Raw genomic sequence first — 21,762 nt, forward strand, 5'->3', positions numbered from 1 at the left:
TGTGTTTAGGAACAGATATTTTTAAATTCTTTTTTTTTTTTTTTTTAAAGATTTTATTTATTTATTTGAGACAGAGAGAATGAGATACAGAGAGCATGAGAGGGAGGAGGGTCAGAGGGAGAAGCAGACTCCCTGCCGAGCAGGGAGCCCGATGCGGGACTCGATCCAGGGACTCCAGGATCATGATCTGAGCCGAAGGCAGTCGCTTAACCAACTGAGCCACCCAGGCGCCCCCAGATATTTTTAAATTCTTGAACTGAGGCTTTAATAGCTCCTTTCAACTTGTGGATTTGTGACCTCTTGGCTTTAAAAGATTTTCATTATTTCTTCGCTTAGTTTTCTCTTCTGTATGATCTCTGTTTTCTCTTGAAGTTTCATTTGTTGCATGCTGGGCTTGCTGAATTAGTCTTGTCTCATCTTTTTTTTTTTTTTTAATTGTGGTAAAATACATGAAACATAAAATTGTCTCTTGAATTTCAGTTTTTCTGTATCTCTGTGTCTTTTTGCTCTAAGGTCTGAGAGATTTTCTTAACTTTTCCATTCTTCTATTGCATTTTTTACATCAGCAACCGATAATTTCTAATGGTTCTTTCTGTTCTCCGTTTTCTCCTTATTTATAGTACCTTAACCTTGCCTTATGAATAGCTAATCGCTCTGAGGATTTTCATTGCTTTGTTTCCTGAATTATTCTGTTTTTCCAATTATTTATCTTGGTCTCTCTTTCTTATCGCTGGTTTTCTTCCTACGCTTGGCAATCCTAACTTGTCTTTTCATATGTAAGATGGAAAGACTGAGTAGCTAGTGTAGCTTTCTTCTGCTGTGTTTATATATATATAACTTGGGTAGTTCCAACGGTTCTGCTTAAAAAAGAAATAAAACGCTGGTACATCCACATGATAAAAATTTCTCAGTCTCTGCATTTTACCTTACTTTCTCCTTCACCCCCACATAGAAGTTTAGTAATGGTTCAGAACATACTTATTAATTCAGTTCTTTTTAACATCCATTATAGGAATCCTGAAGCCAATGCAGCATCATCGTGTTTCTAGATGGCAAAGTTTAAGATTCTGGGATCTTTATGTTTTGTGGCCTACAGTTGGTAAATTATCCTTTTGCTTATCTGGGATGCCTCTCCTTAACTCCTAGGCTTTAACTTCGGTAGATCCTGCGGCATATCAAATCTTCTCCTTCTCTGGCTCACTCCAGAGCTGGAGAGGTCCCACCAGCTCGGTAGAGGTCCCTGGGGTCATGTCCTCATTCATCAGCCCACCCCAGCACAGCTCTCAATACAGAGAATGGATCAGGTTCACCAACCCCAAACCTTTTCAGTAGAATCTTAAGACTCCTTTGTTCTCATTCAGGTTGGATCCCCAATTTTCTGGAGTTGACACCAGCCTAGGCTGGAATTCTTCATGCCTTTAGATTGCCACAGCGCCTCGCCAATACCCTCCAGAAGAGGCAAGGGCCACTCCAGGGTCTGCTGTCTCTCTAAGGTGAATGCTGAACACTGTGTTCACACTTTCCATACGGAAACCCTAATGGTGCCCTTGCAGCCAAGACTAGAGGGCTCGGCTCCACAATGTGAGACCCACATGCTTAAGTAAAGGATCAAAGGCCAGAGGAAAGTAGAGCCTGGACCCCTCAAATAGGTTCCCATCCCTTACTGTCCCCACCCCACCCATCTCTGAAATCTAAGGATTGAGCAACCCCGTTTGTCTATTTGTTTGTTTGTCTTTTACATTCCATTTGTTGCCCTGGCCTAATCCTTCATTTTTGAGTGGTAGCTTCATTCCAGGCTAATGTTTTCAGAAGAACTTGAGTCCCTAGCTTCTTTCCCCCAGTAAGCTAAAAAGAGCAAATGGCCCCTAGGGGTTATATAACGTGTATTCCCCCTTTCTTTTTGCTTACTAGAATTTACCTGAACGTGAATAAATTATGTGCAAAATCACTTATATTCATGCAATAGATGTTCAGTCCAACAAACTAAAACAAAAATTAACAGAACAAATTGAATTTAAAAAATTCTTTACTGAGCCTCCCCAGAGGGGCCCCAGGGAACCTATGTCCCCATCTGCACTCCCTCTGCTTTATCCTACCCACCCCGAATGACCCCATCTGACCCCAGCCCTTAAGACACAAGCATTCACTAGGGCGCCTGGGTGGCTCAGTTAATTAAGCATCTGACTCTTGATTTTGGCTCAGGTCATGATCTCAGGGTCGTAAGATTGAGCCCCCAGTTGGGCTCCACACTGGGCATGGAGCCTGCTTGAGATTCTCTCTCTCTCCCTCGTCTCCCTTGCCCTGCCCCCCCACTTGTGTGCCTTCTAAAAAAAAAAAAAGACACAAGCATTTGCCAAATGGGTAACTGTGTTGGACAGACAGTGACTGGGGGAGAAGGCAAACCAGTGCAATAAGGAAGGGAGCATCTCTAAAGCAACTACTGATGTCCCTACATTGGCATTCAGAGGTGGCTCAGCCCTGCTCACTGTCTGAACCAAATCCATGCAAAGGAAGAGATGGATCATGACTTTATTACCATCTTTTCAAATGCAGCTGGAGCCACTTGCAACTCAGAAGAAATAGAATGTTGTACTCAGAAATGTTGCCCACCCATCTGGAGCTCCAGAGAGGTTGCCCTCAAGAAATGGAACTGTGGGGGCGCCTGGGTGGCTCAGTTGGTTAAGCGACTGCCTTCGGCTCAGGTCATGATCCTGGAGTCCCGGGATCGAGTCCCGCATCGGGCTCCCTGCTCGGCGGGGAGTCTGCTTCTCCCTCTGACCCTCCTCCCTCTCATGCTCTCTGTCTCTCATTGTCTCTCTCCCAAATAAATAAAATCTTTAAAAAAAAAAAAAAAGAAATTGAACTACGGTAGTTGGCACAGAGTTCAACTGTGACATCAACACAATAGGGTACAGAATATAGAACACTGTGTATGCATTTCAAAGCCGTTTTGAAAGACGATTGCTGCCCAGCCTGCAAGACGCTAACGATGGACATTAATCAGAGCTGAAGAAATAATGTGAACATCAGGAGCTTGAAGTGTAGAAAACTGAGTCACCGGGGCCAGTTGGCAGGGTTCTTCCAAGCATTGTCCAGGGGAAAGAGACTAGCCCCCTTCTATTGGCTGGGCCGGTCCGTCATGTAGGTGGAAGCATCAGGCTATCCTAGCCTGATGCCATTAAGCATTGGCTTTATCTGAACAACTCTCTTTGTTCTGACTTCCTGCTCTTCAGGCAATCTCTGATTATTATCTGACTTCCTCTATAGTGCTGCCTACAGAAATGGATGTACTACCAGGGCTTTTAGTATTCCATTCCATATAGTGGTTTAAAAAAATTTTTTTTCCTGATTATAAATGAACAAAATGGCATTCTGACCACTGTATTCCTTGGCTTCCCCTGTAGGTTGGCCACTGGGGGAGAAAAGACTGGTTATGTAATACGCATGTTCCTGTTCCTGTGAGGTATTTCTCATTGCCAATGAGCAAGCTGGCCTTCAGTTTTGGGGGCTTAGTGGATGTGAGTCTGTCTCTGAGGAGGTTAACATACTCAGGGAGCACTCAGGTTTCTGAGCCTGGAAGGGGGAAGGCCCTCCTGACTCTGGAATGTGGAGAGTTCCCCTTGGTAAAGAACACAACCACTGAGCCTTGTTTCCTATGTGATAAGCACATATGCTTCTAGCTACTGTGATTTTACCATTTTTAGGCAAAGATAGAACGTTTGATTCATAATGTAAGATACAGTGCTCACTGTGCATGGCCCAGTCAACAGTAACATTTAGGCTCCTCGAACAAAAATGTGGCGTTGTTTCCCTCATATGCAGCCTTTTAAAAGTTCTCCACTCACTACAAAATAAACAATGCCTTAAAATTTCAACCTAATTAAAATCCCAGTGTGGATGCGTTTATTAGGCCTGTGAACGAAGAAGGGCAGGGAGGAAGGCAAATGAATGATGGCAGTCCCACACTCAGCCCCTCCTATTCCCCTCCAAGCAAGAGGCAAGATGAGATGGGCGCCAAGAGATGAGAAGAATTTCCATCCTGTTTGGATTCCGCAGAGATGCTTTTGGAGGATTCTTACCGAGAACACAGAGCGGTAGAGAAAGCACAATTGCCTATTTGCTTCTGTTGTGGATACACGTTTATAAACCCTCAGAGCCGTGTCCCAGGAATGCAGGATTTCCAGTGTGAAGCAAGCAGAGGCAGGGGCTTTTAAAATGGACCAGCAGGGATCCTGTCTAGTGATGAAGGCTGCGGTTTCCACGGCAATCGCAAGCACAACTCAGATTCACCTGCACACCTTGTCTCTCTGCTCCTTTTGTTCAGAGCAAGCTACCGTCACACGGCCAAGGGCACTGTGAGCAAGGCAGAGGTGTTTCGGTGAACTGGATGCCATCAGTCTGGGCTCAGTGTACAGATCTTTTGTTCCGTAATGAACCTGCCACTTCCCGGGTGCCTGTTAGCATAACAAGGAGGGAGCTTGGAAAAAAAAATACTGGTCCAAAAATGCTTGGCTCTCACCTGGGCCAGATTTTTCTAAGAAAGAGTCTGAGTGTTGAATTCTCAAATCTAGTGAGTCCCAAACTCTAGTATGCCTTGGACTCCCGAAAATCCGCAAAATGCAAATCCCAGGTCTGGCCCTTGGGGAATTTGGTTTAGTAGGTCTGAGAGTGGGCCCACGACTCAGGATTTTTAATAGGTACCCTAGCTGATTCAGATACAGATGGTCCCGAGACCACACTGAGAAGCCCTGTTTTGGATATTCGAGGACACTCTCCCCTTCGTGGAAGATCAAGATTTTAAAGAGAAGCGTTCACTCTCAGAGGATTTCCTCCATGAGGAATCTGCTTTGGATCTATTCAGGCCATGTGGCTTTTGGTCAGGTGGCAGAGTGGTTTTAGAATAGGCCTGGGCTTTAGATGGCTTGCTTTGGGGGCTTGGTTCATTATAGTTCCGTTGCAGGGCTCCCTCAGAGTAGCGTCCAGCTACCCTGCTTTGTCATCTAGGGAGAAGACCAGGAACCACTCTCCTGGAGCACCTGGTGGGGGGGGGGGTTCCGAGAACAAGCAGGGGGAGCGGTTACTTCCAAGTTCAAGGCAAAGAGATGAGGTTGGAATCACCTTCTGCCTTTCTCATAAGGGTCAGTGTGGGCTTCAGCTTCAGAGAGGAAGTAGGTGTCCCTTTGATTTCCTATTCTTGCCAATGTGAGGCCCCCACACCTTGGAGATGTCTTGTCGCACCCTCTTCCATCAACCAGTTCTTCCAGCCTCTAGGTTTTAGATGTGCTAAGTTCGTCTCTCCCTGCCCCCTTTTTTCTTCCATTTCTGGGTTGCTCTAGATGCTTCTTTTAACCATATTCTGTTTGTTAAATAGATACAGAGTCCCCACAAGCACCTGCCTCCGATGGCCTTGGAAAAGAATTTGGCACATCCTAGAAAGCTTCCCGCAGAGCCAGCACTTAAGGTGGACGGGAGTCACACACAGTGGCTCAAGTTGAAATTCAGAACATCTTAAGTAAAACTTTGCAGGAGGCTGCTCCCCCTGCCCCAACCCCACTGTCCTCTGGTGCAGAAATAACTCCAGTGTGCATGGGCCAAAGCGCCGCAGGTGGTACTTAAGATTTTATTCAAATGCAGTTTCTCTTTGAAGGAGAACAAAGTAGATCTGAATAAAAGTCCTATTTTTGGAAAGGAGAAGTAAGTGATGCACCGGGAGATGTTCGCAATGTGAAAACCCTTTCCTAAGGCCTCATCCTCGTCGACCTCATCCTCGTCGACTTCACTTTCCTTACAGCAGGTGGCTCAGGAGGGGCCCCAACCACACAGAGGAGCTGGTGACCAGAGCTGACACTCTGTGGCTTTTCCCATTTTCACAGAATGGGAAGAAAAGGACACGTTTCCAACGGGAGGAAAATTAGAAATAAAGTAACGTATAGGCAATTGTCGACCATAGCTTTTTTCTTTTTTAAGAATCCCTGCTCACTGTTGCAAGCTAGAAGCTCCCTCGCATGGACCGCAGGGCTGGCTTTATAAACGGCTCTGAGCACAGAAATGCTGGGATATTATCCTTGTCAACTGAACTACAGGGAGTTCTTTTACGAAGAAAGTGGCAGGGGAAGGAATCCGTAAAATGCAGTGGTTAAGCCTGTAGGTTTTGGAACCAGGCCGCCCGAGTGCTGATCCACACTCCCCAAGTACTCGACAGGCTCCTCATCTGCGAAATGGGAACGGTGAGTGCTAGGTCACATGGTTACGGTGAGACGGAGACTGGGAGTGCACGGTGAGCCTTTAGTGGAGGGCTGGTGCTCAGTACAAGTTCGCGATGCTAAACGTGGAGAAAACGCTGCCTTTGATATCACTCCATGGACTAGCTTGGATTTATTTGGAAGATCAGGGAAACCATGTGATCACCCTTTGGACTGGAAGAGTTGCTCTCTGGCTGCCATCTTGTGTCCACAGGGTGGACCCTGGTTAGCCATCATGAATCCCTTCATCTAGCAAGAGACGGCATGCTTGGATTTTGCTCTTGCCATTCCTGTTTCCTGCGGACCAGGACCCCCCGCTTTCCTCCACACCAAGGTTCCATTATCAGAACCTCTTCAGCAGATCTTGGACCTGGCCCTCTTAATATCGAGAACTCCTTGATGCCTCCCGTCCCCTCACTTCTTCATCTCGTTCTCCCTTCCTTAGACATTGACTGCATGCCTGTCGTGTGTGCTAAGTGCTAAGTGATGTGGTTAATGAAGGAGACAGACCTGGTTCCTGTCCTGGTGGGGCTTATATCCTAGAGGGAGAAAGTCCACAACCAGGTAAAGGACAAAACAATAATTTCATGTTATAACAGGTGCTTCGAAGAAAAAAGAAGGGGCTGAAGGAAAATAGTGGAACGGAGTCAGGGTGCTCCTTTACAAGGAGCCGCTAGGGTGGTGCATTTAAGCTGAGAAAAGCCGACCTCTTTGTAAGGGGATAGCAGGGGAGGTCATAATCTCAGGTGATGTTCTCAGCAAAGAGTCAGGTGTGGGTTGAGATGAAGAGGTGAAAAAAGACTTTGAAAAACTCTGACACCAAACTCTGGTCCTGGTGCTGAGCTCAGAGCAGGTGTCCCAGGGTGCTCAGGGAAGTATGTGTATGTGGTGGGTCCCTGGGTGTCTGGTAGATCAGGGACCTACAGAACCAAAGGCAAATCTATTAATTCTTCTGTCCGTCTGCATGTGTTATGGAGCATTACACACATCAGGCCCTGATCTGGGCCGTTGGGCTACATCAGCAAACTAAACAAACATGTCTACTTGGTGGAGTTTATGTTCTAGGTGGGAGAAATGGAAAATAAATGACGAAAGTCATACCCCAGTAAATGATGTCCAAGGTCGGTAGTGAAGGATGAGCTGGGAGTGAGGAGTATGAAGACAGAGGCAAGCGTGCCCATGCGTGTGTGTGTGTGTGTGCGCGTGATTTGAAATAGAGTGGTCAGCATAGGCTTCATTCCGGGGTAAGAGGTAAGATTCAAGGAGGTGAGGGGTTTAGCTGTACTGGGGAAGAGGGCCCCAGGCAGACTGAACAGCCAGTAGGAAGGCCCAGAAATGGGAGCATGGCTTCTGGGTAATGAGGGGCTGGGCAGCTGGACCTGTGGAGGGGACTGAGCTTCACAGGCCCGTGACGCCGGATGGTGTCTGAGGGGAGGGCGGGGCTCCGGTTCCCAAGGCACATTGTTCTGGTGTTCGCTGGTGGCTGCCATTCACAGAGGCCTGACCTGGTGCCCAGGGGGACGTGGGTGGCACATTGTTCCAGGTACCAGGATCATGCAAAAGCCCTGTCCTGCCTCTCTCCCCAGGCCTCTAAGTTTCCCTCAGCCCTCCAGGGCGGCACCCCCACCTGCACCCCAGCCTGGCTCTCCCAACCACCCACGGGGTGTCTTTAATCCACATTGCCAATATACTCTTCCAGTCTGATCTTGTGCTAACCCCAGCCCTGACTCCTCAGTGCGGAAGGACCCACGTGAGATGTCAAGAGGGCAGGACCTGGCAGCCTGCACTAACAGGCATTGCTGATGAGTTAAGGGATGGGCTGAACCTGACATTGGATGGAAGAGAACCCTCAGGCTTTTCAGAGCCAGACAGGTTTTGACTTAAATTTTGCCTTTGCCCCTTACTTGTTGGAGGACCTTGCACAAGTTATTCTAGGAACTTCAGGGAATCCTGGGAAGCTTCCAGATTTTGAAGACCTTCTTCACGCTTGGATTTTTTTTTCTTTTTGACATACCATAAAAAGTATACAATTCAGTAGTTTTCAGTATAACCATAACCACTATCTAGTTCCGGAACATTTTTCTCACCCAGAAAGAGACCCTTACCCGTTCACACTTACTCAGCATTCACCCTTGGCCTCAGCCCCAGCAACAGGAAATCTACACTCTGTCTCTATGGATTTGCTTGTCTCAGACCTTTTGTATAAATGGAATCATACACCGTGTGGCCTTCGCTTAAGCTAATGTTTTCAAGGGCCATCTATGTTCTTGCATGGATCAGGACTTCCCGCCCGCCCTTTGATGTGATGAGCACCAGGCATCAGGGGATTTCTGTAGCACCTACTTCTCTGCACACATTTGCCACTGATGAGCAGTCAACATCCCCCAGCCCCCAAGCTTGAGGCCTGCACACAAATGCTTTTGCATTTACTGCCTCCTACGTCCTGGGTATGTGTCCTCCTTGGGCTTCTACTGAGCGGTAAAGCAGGTAAGAATCATTATCTCACAGGTTGTCGTGAAGACTACTGAAACAGCTATAAAAGCATCTACCCTCTCTGTATCACATATGCTGCAATAGAACTCTGCATATTCCTGCATGAAGTACCTTGCCCCCCTCCACGCAGGAAGTCCTTGCTCCTGCCGTGTGGTCTGGGCTTGGGGCTGTCCGGGGTGGTAAGGGTTCCGATTAAGCTGCATCCTAGGTTCTGGGGGTGCTTCTGACTATGGTGCTGGATAAGGGGGCTACTTGCCTGAACCTCAGGGAGGCAGGAAGCAGTGAGGGGGTCTGACAGAAGCTTGGCTCTGAGAGTTTGTTAGATAAATAAATGCCTGAAGGGAAAGCTAATGGCTATAACGGACCCTGAGTGCCTCAGTCTCCAGCTAAAAGTGCTGAGTTGTAGCCGGTGTCCCAGTACAGTCAGTTCCTCATATCACGGCCTCGGTTCGCCAGCCACCACTTCTTGCCACTCCTCTCTGTCAGCGAGGGACCCTTTGGAATAGGAGTGTCTTTAGAGTAGCCTTGGGCAAGCTGCTGTCTGCGGTTCAAATCTGAGCTGAAGGCACAGTGGGGGTGGGGAGGGTGTGCTCTTGGGCACTGAGACTCCGGGCAGGGCAAGCGGGTTTGTACAAAGTTGAGAGTCTTGACCAACCCAGCACTCCTCTCTTATGATGTTTAGAGACACCCCAGCAGGACCCAGAAATTCAAGAACAGGGGAACGGATGGTTTGAGGAGGGTGAAGAAGAGGAGTGACGGGATGCTGGCTCGAATTTGGGGTACCCCCATTCTGTGATGCCCCCTTCTTCTCATCCCAGGTCTCCCTCATTTGAGAATCTTGAACTGCAGTTCTAAGTCATCCCGAGCAGCAGAAGCATGTGGGGAAATGTAAAAAGCCACAGATGCCGAGGCCCCTCACTCAGCCACATCTGATTCAATTGCTGTAGGGGCATCGGGCAAGTTCTAATAAGGTCTCCAGGCAGCTCCAATGTACACAAAGTTGAGCACTTAGTTGGAGTCACTTCTCACTCACCTAGGAGGAAACTTCCCAGAGGCAAGACGCAGTCTTTGGCACATTTGGGGGACAGCCAACTCTAGGAGTAGAGAGATCCCTGCCCCCACTGCCCACTTGGCTTTGCGGTCATGGCTGGGTAGCCACTCCTGGAGCAAGCTGGGCCTGCAGCCCCTCAGCGATCGGCAGGGCTCAAGACCACCGGGGCCCACGGGAGGCTAGGGACTGGGGAGAACCTTCCCAGGGTAGGGCCAGGCGGCCATGTGGTGGCAGGGGGAGCCGCAAGTGGAGGGGGTGGGGAGGAAATGCCAGCCAGCTGCAGCCTCCTCTGCGACCCTACAGAACCCCCCAGCTGCCTCTGTGCCCCTCAGGGAGCTCCGAGAGGGCCCCTGAAATTTCCCTATGGGTCTGAGGCGCTTCTCTAGAGTGTCACAGGACGACCCCCAGTGCTCTCCCTGCCCCGTCCCGGCGAAGGCAAGCAACCCCCCCCCCCCCAACTGGCAGGAGACAGGGGCACCGTTCTGTCGCACTCAAAGGTAGGGGCGGTGGAGCGCTTCCCCTGCAGCCGGCCCTTTATGGGGAAGCAGGGAGATGAGGGATTTGAGCAGGAGGAAGTAGGTGGGGAGAGCAGGGGTCTGTATTTCGCCGTCGCTGGGCAGGGCTCTGAGACAAGAGAGGAAGGAGAGAAAAGGGCACCCCGGGCGGCGTGCGTGCCACCCCCACGGCCACCGCGGAGCCTGGGCCCACGCTCGCCAGGAAGGAGGCCCGGCGCTCCCGAGAAGGGCAGGGTTGAGGCCCCAGCGGGAGGAGCTCGGACCGAAGCTCCAGGGTGCTTCCGTCGGGGGGGGGGGGGGGGGGGAGGTGGGCTCCGTAGAAATACCTGCACTGATTACCGTTCGGGTGTAGGATTCGTTTCCGTTTAGGAAGTATTTTCTCGTAGAACTCTTTTGATTCTCCCGGCAACCCCGGAGGGCAAGCTGAGCCAGTTTTACCCACCCCATTGGATAGAGGAGGAGACCGGGGTCCCCAGAGGTCAAGTACCGGAGAGTCGGCCTTGCGGGCGGTGGGCCCGGGGGAGGAGCTCGTGCGCGCCGACTTTCACTTTCCTGTTTGCCCACTGCCGGCCTCCGGCGGCCCCGGCGCCCTGACCTGTGCCCTCCTGGCGTCACCCCCGCCAGCAGCCGGTCGGCCCTGTCGCCAGGCCCCCCGTCCCCCTGGGCAGGTGCACGACGGGGCGGTGTGGGTCTTGGCTCCTCCGCCGAGAGACTGGAGTTTGGGCCGCTGTGCGCGAACTTTGCTCTATGCCGCGCGCCTTTCATCACGTTTGACGGCACTTACTCGAGCCCACATTCAGGCCTTTAGCCTTCTTCCTCTCATTGCTGCTTTCTCTTTTCCGCGAGCAAACCGTGGCCCACTTTCCCTCCCCCGCCAGCCCCGCCAGCCGCAGAAGATCGCAGCCTCCGAAAAACCTTCTCTCTTCCCCTTGGAACAGGCTGGTGCCTGGGGAAGAGAAGCCAGAGTTCTCTTAGCTTTTTGGCTCTTTTTTCTTCTTTGAGCTGCACATTTGTTTTACTCTTCCTTCCCCTGTCTCCGTTGTTCCAAGTTTCGCTCCTGCACGGACTTGAGACTTGCCCTGCATTCGCTGCCTGACATTTTCTTGCGGCTTCTGAAGGCTTCCCCATTTAGTTATTCCGAGTGGGAATTATAATAACCTTTTGTTCTGCTTAGGAAGGAAACCTAGGAGGGGCGCCTGGGTGGCTCAGTCGTTAAGCGCCTGCCTTGGGCTCGGGTCATGGGATCGAGTCCCACATCGGGCTCCCTGATCGGCAGGGGGCCTGCTTCTCCCTCTCCCACTCCCCCTGCTTGTGTTCCCTCTCTCGCTGTGTCTCTCTCTGTCAAATAAGTAAATAAAATCTTTAAAAAAAAAAAAAAAGAAGGAAACCTAGGAGCCAATGTTCCTAGGGCGGCTCCTAGGGATCCCTGCGCGTCCTGGCACGTCGGGGTTTCCAGAGTGTTCTTGTGTACTTGGTTATCACAGCAATGATGTGAGGCTGGCAGAGCAGGGATGGTCATGCCCATTTTACAGAGGCAGAAACAGAGGATCACAGAAGGTGGTTTATCGAGGGTCACTGGACTTAAAGTTTTGGCCTTAAACGACCAATTTTGCATAAGAAAAACCTTTGTTTCAGAGTATAGAAAAGTTCAAATATAGAGCCCAAGTTGATATCCGGTGCTGTCTCAGTCGGCTTGGGCTACCATAACAAAATACCACAGATTGGGTGCTTTAAATAAGAGAAATCTATTTCTCACAGTTCTGGAGGCTGGGAAGTCCAAGTTCAAGGTTTGCCAGCTGATCTGCTTCCTGGCAGAAGCTCTCTTCCTGTCTTGCAGACAGCTGCCTTCTCTCTGTGGCCTCTCCCTGTGTCTCACATGAGCGATCTCTCTCCCTTTTCCTCTTCTTATAAGGCCACAGTTCTATCCGATTAGGGCCTGCCATGACCTCATTTAACCTTACTTAGCTCCTAAAGAGTCTATTTCCAGGAGCCACCAGCCTGGGTGGCTCAGTAGGTTAAGTGTCTTCCTTCGGCTCAGGTCATGATCCCAGGGTCCTGGGATCCAGTCCCACGTTGGGCTCCCTGCTCAGTGGAGAGTCTGCTTCTCCCTCTCCCTCTGCTCCTCCCCCTGCTTGTTCTCTCTCTCTCTCTCTGTCAAATAAATAAATAAATAAATAAATAAATAAAATCTTAAAAAAAAATTAAAAAAGGATCTATTTCCAGATATAGTCAGAAATATGTGCTGGGTTTAGAAATTCAACATACGAATTTTGGGGGCTCACAATTCAGCCCATAGCAGATGTGTCTAGGAGAGATCAGCCTGGCTTCTACCATCTGTTACAAATTAGTGAATTCACTTTGGACCAAGGACCTCGGGTTCTCAGGTTCTCCGAACTGTGAGCTCCCCAAGCTCAGCCCTGCCTGGGCTCAGACATTGGTTGCTGACATAACTGACCCCAGCTCCAAAGTTATACGTTTCTTAAGGTAAACTAATTGCAGGCCTAAGAGGGAGCAACTTTATCTCCGATCTCTTCCATTAAGTGTTGGTTTATATTTACTCTCAGAGAGCCAACTTATTTCCGTTTCTTATGGGACACCTTACTGTCACTTCCACGCACCAGCTATATGGAACAAGACAGGTCCCCTCACTCTCGGTTAAGCTTAATCTCTTTTCTCTTGGCTCCGATTGTCCTACTATTTTGTGAATCTCATTCATACCCATGGACCCTTCATTTCTCGAATCAGAGAAGACGGAGCCCATCCCTCACCTTCTGCACTGTGTGAATGTAGGGTTCTTGCTCATTGTTTCCACTGAGGGTCAGACTCAGCAAATAATAATATGTTAATCTAATAACACAAAACACTTTTTGGGAGACCTAATCCTGGAGACAGAAGGAGCCTAACACTGAGTGGTACCTTTCTTTTCTCAAGAAACATATCCCCAAACTCTGCCTGCAATTCTCACTTTCCTTCTCTTGCCTATAAATCTGCTGATTTCAGATTCCACTTTGAAAAATGTGAAACTGGGGCACCTGGGTTGCTCAGTTGGTTAAGCATCTGCCTTCGGCTCAGGTCATGATCCTGGAGTCCCTGGATCGAGCCCCGCATCCAGCTCCTTCTGGGGGTGGGGGGAGTCTTTTTCTCCCTCTCCCTCTACCTCTCCCCCTGCTTGTATTCTCTTGCTTGCTCGCTCATTCTCTCTCTCTCTCTCAAATAGTTAAAATCTCCCCCCCCCAAAAAAGGAAAAATGTGAAACTAGTTGGATCAATTAATTTGTTCATTAATTCAGCAAACATTTGTGGAGCACTGTCTATGTGCCCGATACTGGGCTGTGGATGTTTGGGGCATGCTGAGGCAAGGAGAGTCTTTGTCCTCTGAAAATGTAGAAGCCACACAGGTAAACGAGCCACTACACTGCTGTGTGAAAACCTCTGTGATAAGCATTATACAGAGTAGCAGAGGATCACTTGGGGATGCAGGCGGTCATTCCAACCCCATGGTAGTAGCTGCATCTCCCAACAACTACACTTCCAACAACTACACTACCCTTTCCAAAGGATTGGATCCTCTCCCCTGGGCTTCAGCTCTCCCTGGGCTCTGATACCTCTGTTGTCTTTTCAGCCCCAGTTTGGTAATGGCTTCCCACCATGGCTAGTCTATAGGCGTTCCATCTTCCTTTCTCAATTCATGTAACCCTTCCTATACCTCTGAAAGTGGTTCTTTCATTCGCGATTCTTCTTTTGAACCATCCCAGGTGAGTTCTGTTTCTGCTAGGATCATCATTACTGAAGTGGGCACCAGAACACGAGCGAGTTTGGCACCTGCAGGGAGTAGGACCCAGGAATCGGGTGTGAGGGGGAAAGAGGGGAGAGGAATGGTCAGGGATGGGGCCAAGAGAAGCCAATTCATGAATGTTAAGGATTAAGGGATTTTATTCTGAAAGCTCGGATTAGCCAGTGAAGGATTTTAAGAATGAGGGACTTGATCCGATTTCTGTTATAGAAAGAAAGTTTACTGACTGCAGTGCATCAAGGTGGTGTGGGAGGGGTTACGACAGGGTGATTAGTCAGGAGGTACATGAGACACAAGATGATTGGAGCTACATCAGCTAATGGCACATCTTACGAGGTTTCCTACCTCTGTAAGCCATTGGTTCCTATCCTTCCAAAGTTCTAGTTAGTCGGTTTTCCTTCCATTTTGGGAAGCTACCCAGTATCTTTCTGATATATATACATCCCTCATAACAAATCAGCCAGAGCTAGGTTCCGTTGCTTGCAACTAAAGAATCCTGATGCCATATTCAAGTAGGAAATGAATAGGGTTCATAGGATATGGAATGGGTGGATTCCCCGGTACTTGGGAATAAGTCACTGATTTGTGATTGAAAGAATACATGAGGCTAAAGAAGAGAGAGAAGTCCAGAATGACTTGACTTTTAGATTTGAGAGACTAGGTACACCAAGTACCATTCACTGAGATAGGATCAGCTTCCCACCCCAACTGTGGGGGAGGGATGATTAGCTCAGCTTTTACAAAGTGAGTTTGCAAATGCTAATGGAAATATTCCGTAGACCTTCAGGTATGTGCCTCCTCCTGAATTTAGGAAAAATATCTGGCTGGAGAGAGATATTTGGGAAGCATCAGCTTGTAAGTAACATTTAAAACTGTGGGAGTAGATGAGGTCACTCAGGAAGAGTAGGTAACCTGAAAATCCAAGAAAGAAGAGCTGGGGGGAGGTAAGTAGCCCGCACAGGTGAGGAGTTAGAGATAGTAGAAGTAGGTCAAGGGGTGAGAGAGTGAGGGGACTGAGCATGGAATCTGGGGGGCAGAAAAGAGTGAAGGGAAAACAAAAGGGGTTTGAGAGGATGGAGAGAGTGGGTGGGATTCGGAACCAGAGGGGCCAGTCTGGTTGAGTGGTGATCTGGAAGAATAGGATGCAGTCAGGGGGTGGGTATTTGAGTCTAAGATTTCAGAGATGGAGCAATTCTAGGGAGCAATTAAACTTCAGGTGTGGGCTTGAAAGGTCAAGGTACTATGAGGCTGAGGTCGTTTATGGATGGCCTTCTGCAAGGAGATGAAAGTCCTCTGGAAGGGAGCCATACCACAAGTGCCTGAGTTTGAGGCGAGTGTGTAATGAGGTCAGAGGTGAGGATGACAGGGGCTGAGGGAAGTGTTAATGACCCGGAAGTGCAAAAGGGAGACTTCTGCTCAGAGGCAGAGCTTGAAAATACAGAGCAGCTTCTATTCCAGATAAGTTCAGAAAAGTGGTCGTCTCTGGGAGAGCAGAATTTCCCTCTGTGCAAGGAAAGTAGATGATACAGAAGGCAGGGAACCTCTTTGACTAGGTTCAGAATAATGAAAGTGTGGTTTGGTTTGGTTTTGTTTTACCATCAACTAGGGCATGACTGGTTAGCAGTAAGTGCTAAGAAGGAGGAGAATGGAGGGAAATTGGATCTGAGGAGCGGAGCAGAAAGGGGCTAGATGATCAGAGGGGTCTGCCATGTTGATGATGTCCAGAGAGGTTGGTGCCTTAGGCCCGGTCGTCACCCCCCAGCCCCCGGCCCGCAACGACGGCTTCCCCCACTCTTTGGCCTTCCATGGGCAAAAGTCACCTGGGATGCGGGAAACTCTGGGACTTGTGTTTCCTCCCAAAGGAGTCATTTCCCACTTTAAGCTAAAGAAGCAACTCTCTCTCTAACAGGAATACCCACCTAGAGGTAGTAAGTGTTAATCGGAAATTTTGATACCATGAATATTTTAAACATTAAGCACTTCTCAACTGTTTGCATTTGCCACCCTCTGTGACTGACGTCACATACAAATGTACTTCTTTTTTTTTTTTACAAATGTACTTCTGTGAGGATGGTTTTCTGAAGTTTTTATCAGTTATAATTTTATTTATTTTAAATATTTTATTTATATATTTTATTTTAGAGAGAGAGAGTGAAGGCAGGGGGGGAAGGGGCAGAGAGAGAGAGAATCTCAAGCAGACTCCGTGCTGAGCACAGAGCCCAACGTGGGGCTCCATCTCATGACCCTGAGATCATGACCTGAGCCGAAACCAAGAGTCAGAGGCTTAATTGGCTGAGCCACCCAGGTGCCCCTCAATTATAATTAAAAAAAATATATTAAAACATTTTTTTTTTTTTCTTTCTAAGAAGATACATTTAGTGGTCTCATAACAAGGAGTAAGAATTCGTCAGTGTGAACATAGGGTCTATTTGGTCCAAGTTGGCACATCAGCAAAGAATGTTCTTCGTTGCTAAAGGATTAGGAAAGACTAAAATGGTTACCAAATTGTCAAGTCAGGAACATTTTTGTGCAATATACAAAAGGTTCGTTAGTCTACCCGCAATGGTTTTGACATGTGTTCTTTTTTTGTTATCTACTGCTATATCACCAGGTGAAGAGAAGTCAAAAGTCCTCTGGGGAAAACCCCACTTCTCTCACAACAGGTAAGAGTTTACTCTCCAGAGGAACAGAGCTGAGGGTTCTTGAGCTAATAACTAAGCCTGAGGCCACTTCTAGTTTGTGAATTCTGACCCCTGGGGGTTGGTTTCTGCAAATGCACCTGCGCGTTGGGGCAGGACACACAACTTTGGCTTGCACTGCCTTTAAAAAGCCCTGTCACTGAAGGGGACCAAGAACGTGGAGCCATCTATTACCAAACGGAAGAGAAAGAAGGTATTATAAGGCACCTGAATGCAAAGGTGAACTCATTAAAAAATAAAACAAAGGACTTGGGAACTTACTGGCAATTCTTCTAATTACCCAGAAAAGGATTTAGAAAAATGATTTAACAAATCATGAAAATGTCATTGTGTGTCAGTTTTCTTCATAAAGACAAAATGACTGGTAAACAGCAGTACTTCATTAAAGATTTATTAAGCATTGAATGTTTAAAAATATTGTCAAATGGCCCATGTAACATGGGGAAGAAGGATGGTGTTTTAGCTCTGGAGAAGATCATACTGGTAATTGTTGGAATTAGTCAATGTCAAAATCTTAACTTCTAATTTTTTTTTTAACAAGGCAAGTTAAGTGGGAATGAAAAACAGATTCAGAATATGGGCCTAAGCTTCAAAAAATTCAGTGTTTTTCTCATTTCTCGGAAAACCTGATAATAGAATGTAAGGCCTCAGAAGCTACTTCTTTACACTCCATCTTAGCCAAAAGGCTGAGGAACGACAGAAGCTAAATCGTTAGCTCCGTGAAAGAATTGGAGTTGAATTGCTACTAATGCCTGTCGCCCAAATACAGTTAAGAGCCTCATTGTTTGAAATTAACGACATTAATTTGAAATCATCTTCAATAATCAGATTGTGTGAAAGAGGGTCTTGGCACGGGAGCATCTTCTCCGACTCTTCAGAGTATTTGCCTGTTACTTTTATATATTCAGCCACTGGTTGATAGAACCATCCCGGCCATAGCATAGAACCCTTCCTAAGCAGTGGCATTTGATGACTAGGGTCTCATTTGTGCAAAGAGAGTAGTGGGAGGGAAACTCTCCAGTCTAGTCTGAATACAACTGTGAGAAGTAGAAGCCTCCTAGTATTGCTACCAGGGAATTTTCTGTTTTCTGGCTTGACCCCCATAATTAGTGAACAACCCAGAAGACCGTGATCGAAACAGTGAAGCAGAGTTTATCCGTGGCTCATTCAGCAACAATCTTTAAACTTTTTTTTTTTTTTCCAGTGAGTACCTAATATGTGCAGACAAAGATTTTAGGGATACATGACCCTAACCCTAATGGACCTCATAGTCTAAAGAAAGAATCAAATACATGACTACAAAAATTTTTTTTTAAGATTTTATTTATTTATTTGACAGAGACACAGCAAGAGAGGGAACACAAGCAGGGGGAGTGGGAGAGGGAGAAGCAGGCTTCCCGCTGAGCAAGGAGCCTGATGTGGGGCTCGATCCCAGGACCCCGGGATCATGACCCGAGCCAAAGGCAGACGCTTAATGACTGAGCCACCCAGGAGCCCCAAGTGTCCGATTCTTGATTTCTGCTCAGGTCAGAGAGTTAGAGATTTTATTTTTCCAAGTAGCTGCCTTCCTGTGCCAGAAATCCTTAGTAATAATTTAATAACATATATTTTCTTCACTAATTTGAAATGCCACCTTTATCATATACTAAATTCCCGTATGTATTTGGGTCAATCTCAGGAAGAATTTCTATCTGCTTCTTTCTGCATGACTCCCTTATCATTTTAAAGTGGCTTTATTTTTTATTTTCATATCTGGTAAAGCTAGTCATCCCTCATTACTTTCATTTTTTAGCTTATTACACATATATTATTACATGCGCATTCTCATGGAAGGTTTTTGAATAGAACACAACTACTCAAAATGATGATGATGATGATGGTGATGATGCATTTATGGCATGTTTATTATTATGTCAGATCCTGTTCTAAGTGCTTTAATATTACTCATTAAATTCCGCTATGTTGTAAATGCTTTTATTACCATTCCCGTTACGGACACGAGAAACTGAGAGAGTGAGGTGCTTACTCCCTTATCTTCTCAATATTTCTTAGTTTACATTTTCAAGAGAAAGAGTCATCAACTTTCTATACCAGGACCCATCATAGGTCACCAACCAAGCTATGGATTGGCTCATATTCAGCTATCGTCCCGTGAGGTCACAGTCTCTTAGAACAAAGCAGAGAGTCCCCTAGGCTGGTGGTGGTGGGACAGGCACCACGGCTGGTACATTTGGTACATCCTCCCAATGATACCTGTGTGCGTGCTTTCTCGGTTTCCTCTGATGTTTGCTCCTGGACAAGAAACCCATGTCCACTTTGGGGTTCTGGGTAGGAGCAAACGAACGTCAATAAAACTTCTTGGAGGTAGAATCAACCTGCCGTAAGAGACACAGGTGAATTCATATGGGTTCAGGGATTTTTGCCATACCAGTGCAACTAAAAAATATTTAAGAGGTTCACGAGATTTGCTCGGCTTACCAGCAAGCTTTGTCTGGTTGGCCTATCAAAGACTAAACTTTCAGGTTTCATAGTGGGTATGCTACTAGGGTTAAGTAGTTGACGCATTAGAGGAAGGTGAGAAAATATAATGAATAGGATGTACGCTGCAAATAGGTGGCATTCACACCCAGAGGATGAAGAGTTTGTAGAACCATTTTTTCTCCCATCCCCCACTTACCCATCTCCTAAAAGGAGATGTTTTTCTGTAACTCTGCCAGGGAGAAACCTCATTGTTTGTTTTAAGAGAACACTCCATTAGTTCTGCGGTATAGAAAGGGAGTTGGGAGTTTTGCATTTGTCTGTGAGTGTCTCAAATATTTATGCATAACACTTGCGAATTTTAAGGTGTTAGTGTTACTTGTGTTTTTATGAGAGCTGTCTGCAGGAACATTCAACTGTTGAGGGAACCTAAAAACACCTGGATCTTTTAAGATCATAAAGAATTAAGTAGTTTTCCATCAGAATCTCTCCAGCTTACTTTTGAAAGCTTCCTCTGCTTTTCAGGCTTATCATTGTCCTTTCTTTTATAGGATGCAAATCTCCCACTGAGGAGAGATCTAAATGCTAGAGCACTGGAAGACTTGAGTGTTGTTTTTACCAGGAAATCCAGCTGGAGGAAAATGATATATAATCGTGAACAGAAGACTTTGTATTTAAATGATTGTTTATTATTTGCATTTTATTCAAATTCTTAGGAACTCTTGGAAATAAACACAGGAGGAAAGCTTTGGGAAACCACCATCTAAATACCAATGCCGATGGATGACACTTGTCCTGCTCTGCTTTGTATCCGAGTTATTTGTGCCCTTTTTCAACTCCTCAGACTCTAAGATCTTGAGAGTTGTGTCTAAGTTATATTCTGAGCCCCCATGGTGCTTCATATAGTATTTAGTAATCACTGTGCTGAAACAGACTGTCATTTGAAGACAAAAATTTCCCCTTTTGGAAAAATTAGGATGCTATCAGCAGAGGACTCTGAAAGAAGAACATAGTAAACACAACGTAATCGGGGCAAAAGGCTCTCTCAGTGTGACAAGCTCTTACTGCATTAAAATAATATATATTAAAATAATATAAAATTATTCCATTATTGAACTTTATCAGCACCACACTCTAACCAGCTGAGCTAACTGGCCAACCCCCGTTATTGAACTTTAGAGATGAAGGATAGCTCAGCCAGAACTCCCTAGGGCAGCTTTGGAGACATCTGCAGAGAGTATAACCTGAGCGCAGGCTACTGTCTAAATATGTTGGGTCGAAGAGAGAAAAACTGGCAGAACCCCAAATTAAAATCCTCCTTATTTTTTACCTCCGCCCTTCACTTCTTCCTTTCTGTCTTCTTGGAGAGCTCTTCGTTGTTGTCTTTGTAGCTCTTTTCTGCACACTCTCCAGCCGCTGGTTTCAGATTTTCGTAAGGTTGTGGTATATTTATTTATTTATTTATTTATTTATTTAAGATTTTATTTATTTATTTGAGAGAGAGAGAATGAGAGACAGAGAGCATGAGAGGGAGGAGGGTCAGAGGGAGAAGCAGACTCCCTGCCGAGCAGGGAGCCCGATGCGGGACTCGATCCCGGGACTCCAGGATCATGACCTGAGCCGAAGGCAGTCGCTTAACCAACTGAGCCATCCAGGCGCCCAGGTTGTGGTATATTTAAAAACTGCTGATACTAATGTACTTAAGGCATCAGGCAAAGAGAAGGTAAGAACCTTAACTTAAGGCCCTTTAAAGCACGCTTGGGAAAAGAAAAAGGACCTTTTGGTTTAGGGAAAACTGTAAAATAGTAACCAATATCTTACCATTTTTTAAAACGACCTTTTGGTTTAGGAAAACTGTAAAATAGTAACCAATATCTTACCATTTTTTAAAATGATGCTATTGTTATTGGGTCATACTTTTCCTTTTGTATATAAGCTCAGTCATCACACAGTAGCCCATGAAATTGATGGACTCAGATAACCTCATTTTAGCAATAGGAACAGGGAGACATGAAAGCTGGGAGAAAGTAATGCATTTGTACGATATCTTTCTTATCCTAAATTACTATGGGAGACTTCCACTCAGTCTTTGCAGTAAGGAATCAAGCCTGAGATGAGACCAGTAGAGCAGAGGCATAGTAGATTAGTACCAGGGTCTTGTTTCTAGAAGAGAAACACCCAGAAAAATAGGAAACACAGTAATTACTATATTAATCTTTTCTCCTCTAGGGAGATTAATCTTAGCCTAAAATCTAACATGCTGTTGGTCTTAGAAAACACTCTTGTTTGTTGATTCCTGGAGTTGTTGTCACAACTGGAATGGTTTATTGAAGTGCCTGATACTTTACTTTAGATATTTAGATATTTTACTTTATAAAAGCTCCTTTACTTTAGGGCCTAAAAACAACAGATTTTCATCTAGTGTTATTACACAGAGGTTGTACCTAAAAGCAAGGTAGATAAGTTGACTTAAGAAATTCTGGTTGGGGCAC

General features: G+C 46.5%; 2 long non-coding RNA genes across 2 annotated transcripts in view; both read left to right on the forward strand.

Annotated features, from left to right (window-relative positions):
• The first annotated feature begins 8,545 nt into the window (after nucleotides 1-8,545).
• Nucleotides 8,546-21,762, forward strand: part of LOC118020628 — a 45,340-nt gene continuing 32,123 nt past the window's right edge. Inside the window, exons 1-2 of the long non-coding RNA XR_004681966.1 lie at nucleotides 8,546-8,729; nucleotides 9,418-9,553. This is a non-coding gene — a long non-coding RNA (uncharacterized LOC118020628). The remainder of the gene's footprint in view (nucleotides 8,730-9,417; nucleotides 9,554-21,762) is intronic.
• On the forward strand, nucleotides 10,187-20,044 carry LOC118020627. Its single transcript, XR_004681965.1, has 3 exons — nucleotides 10,187-10,283; nucleotides 16,705-16,756; nucleotides 19,822-20,044. It is a non-coding gene; the product is annotated as an uncharacterized LOC118020627 (long non-coding RNA).

Source organism: Mirounga leonina, unplaced genomic scaffold (assembly GCF_011800145.1).
Source record: "Mirounga leonina isolate KUSES-001 unplaced genomic scaffold, KU_Mleo_1.0 Mir_174, whole genome shotgun sequence".
Taxonomy (NCBI): Eukaryota; Metazoa; Chordata; class Mammalia; order Carnivora; family Phocidae; genus Mirounga; species Mirounga leonina.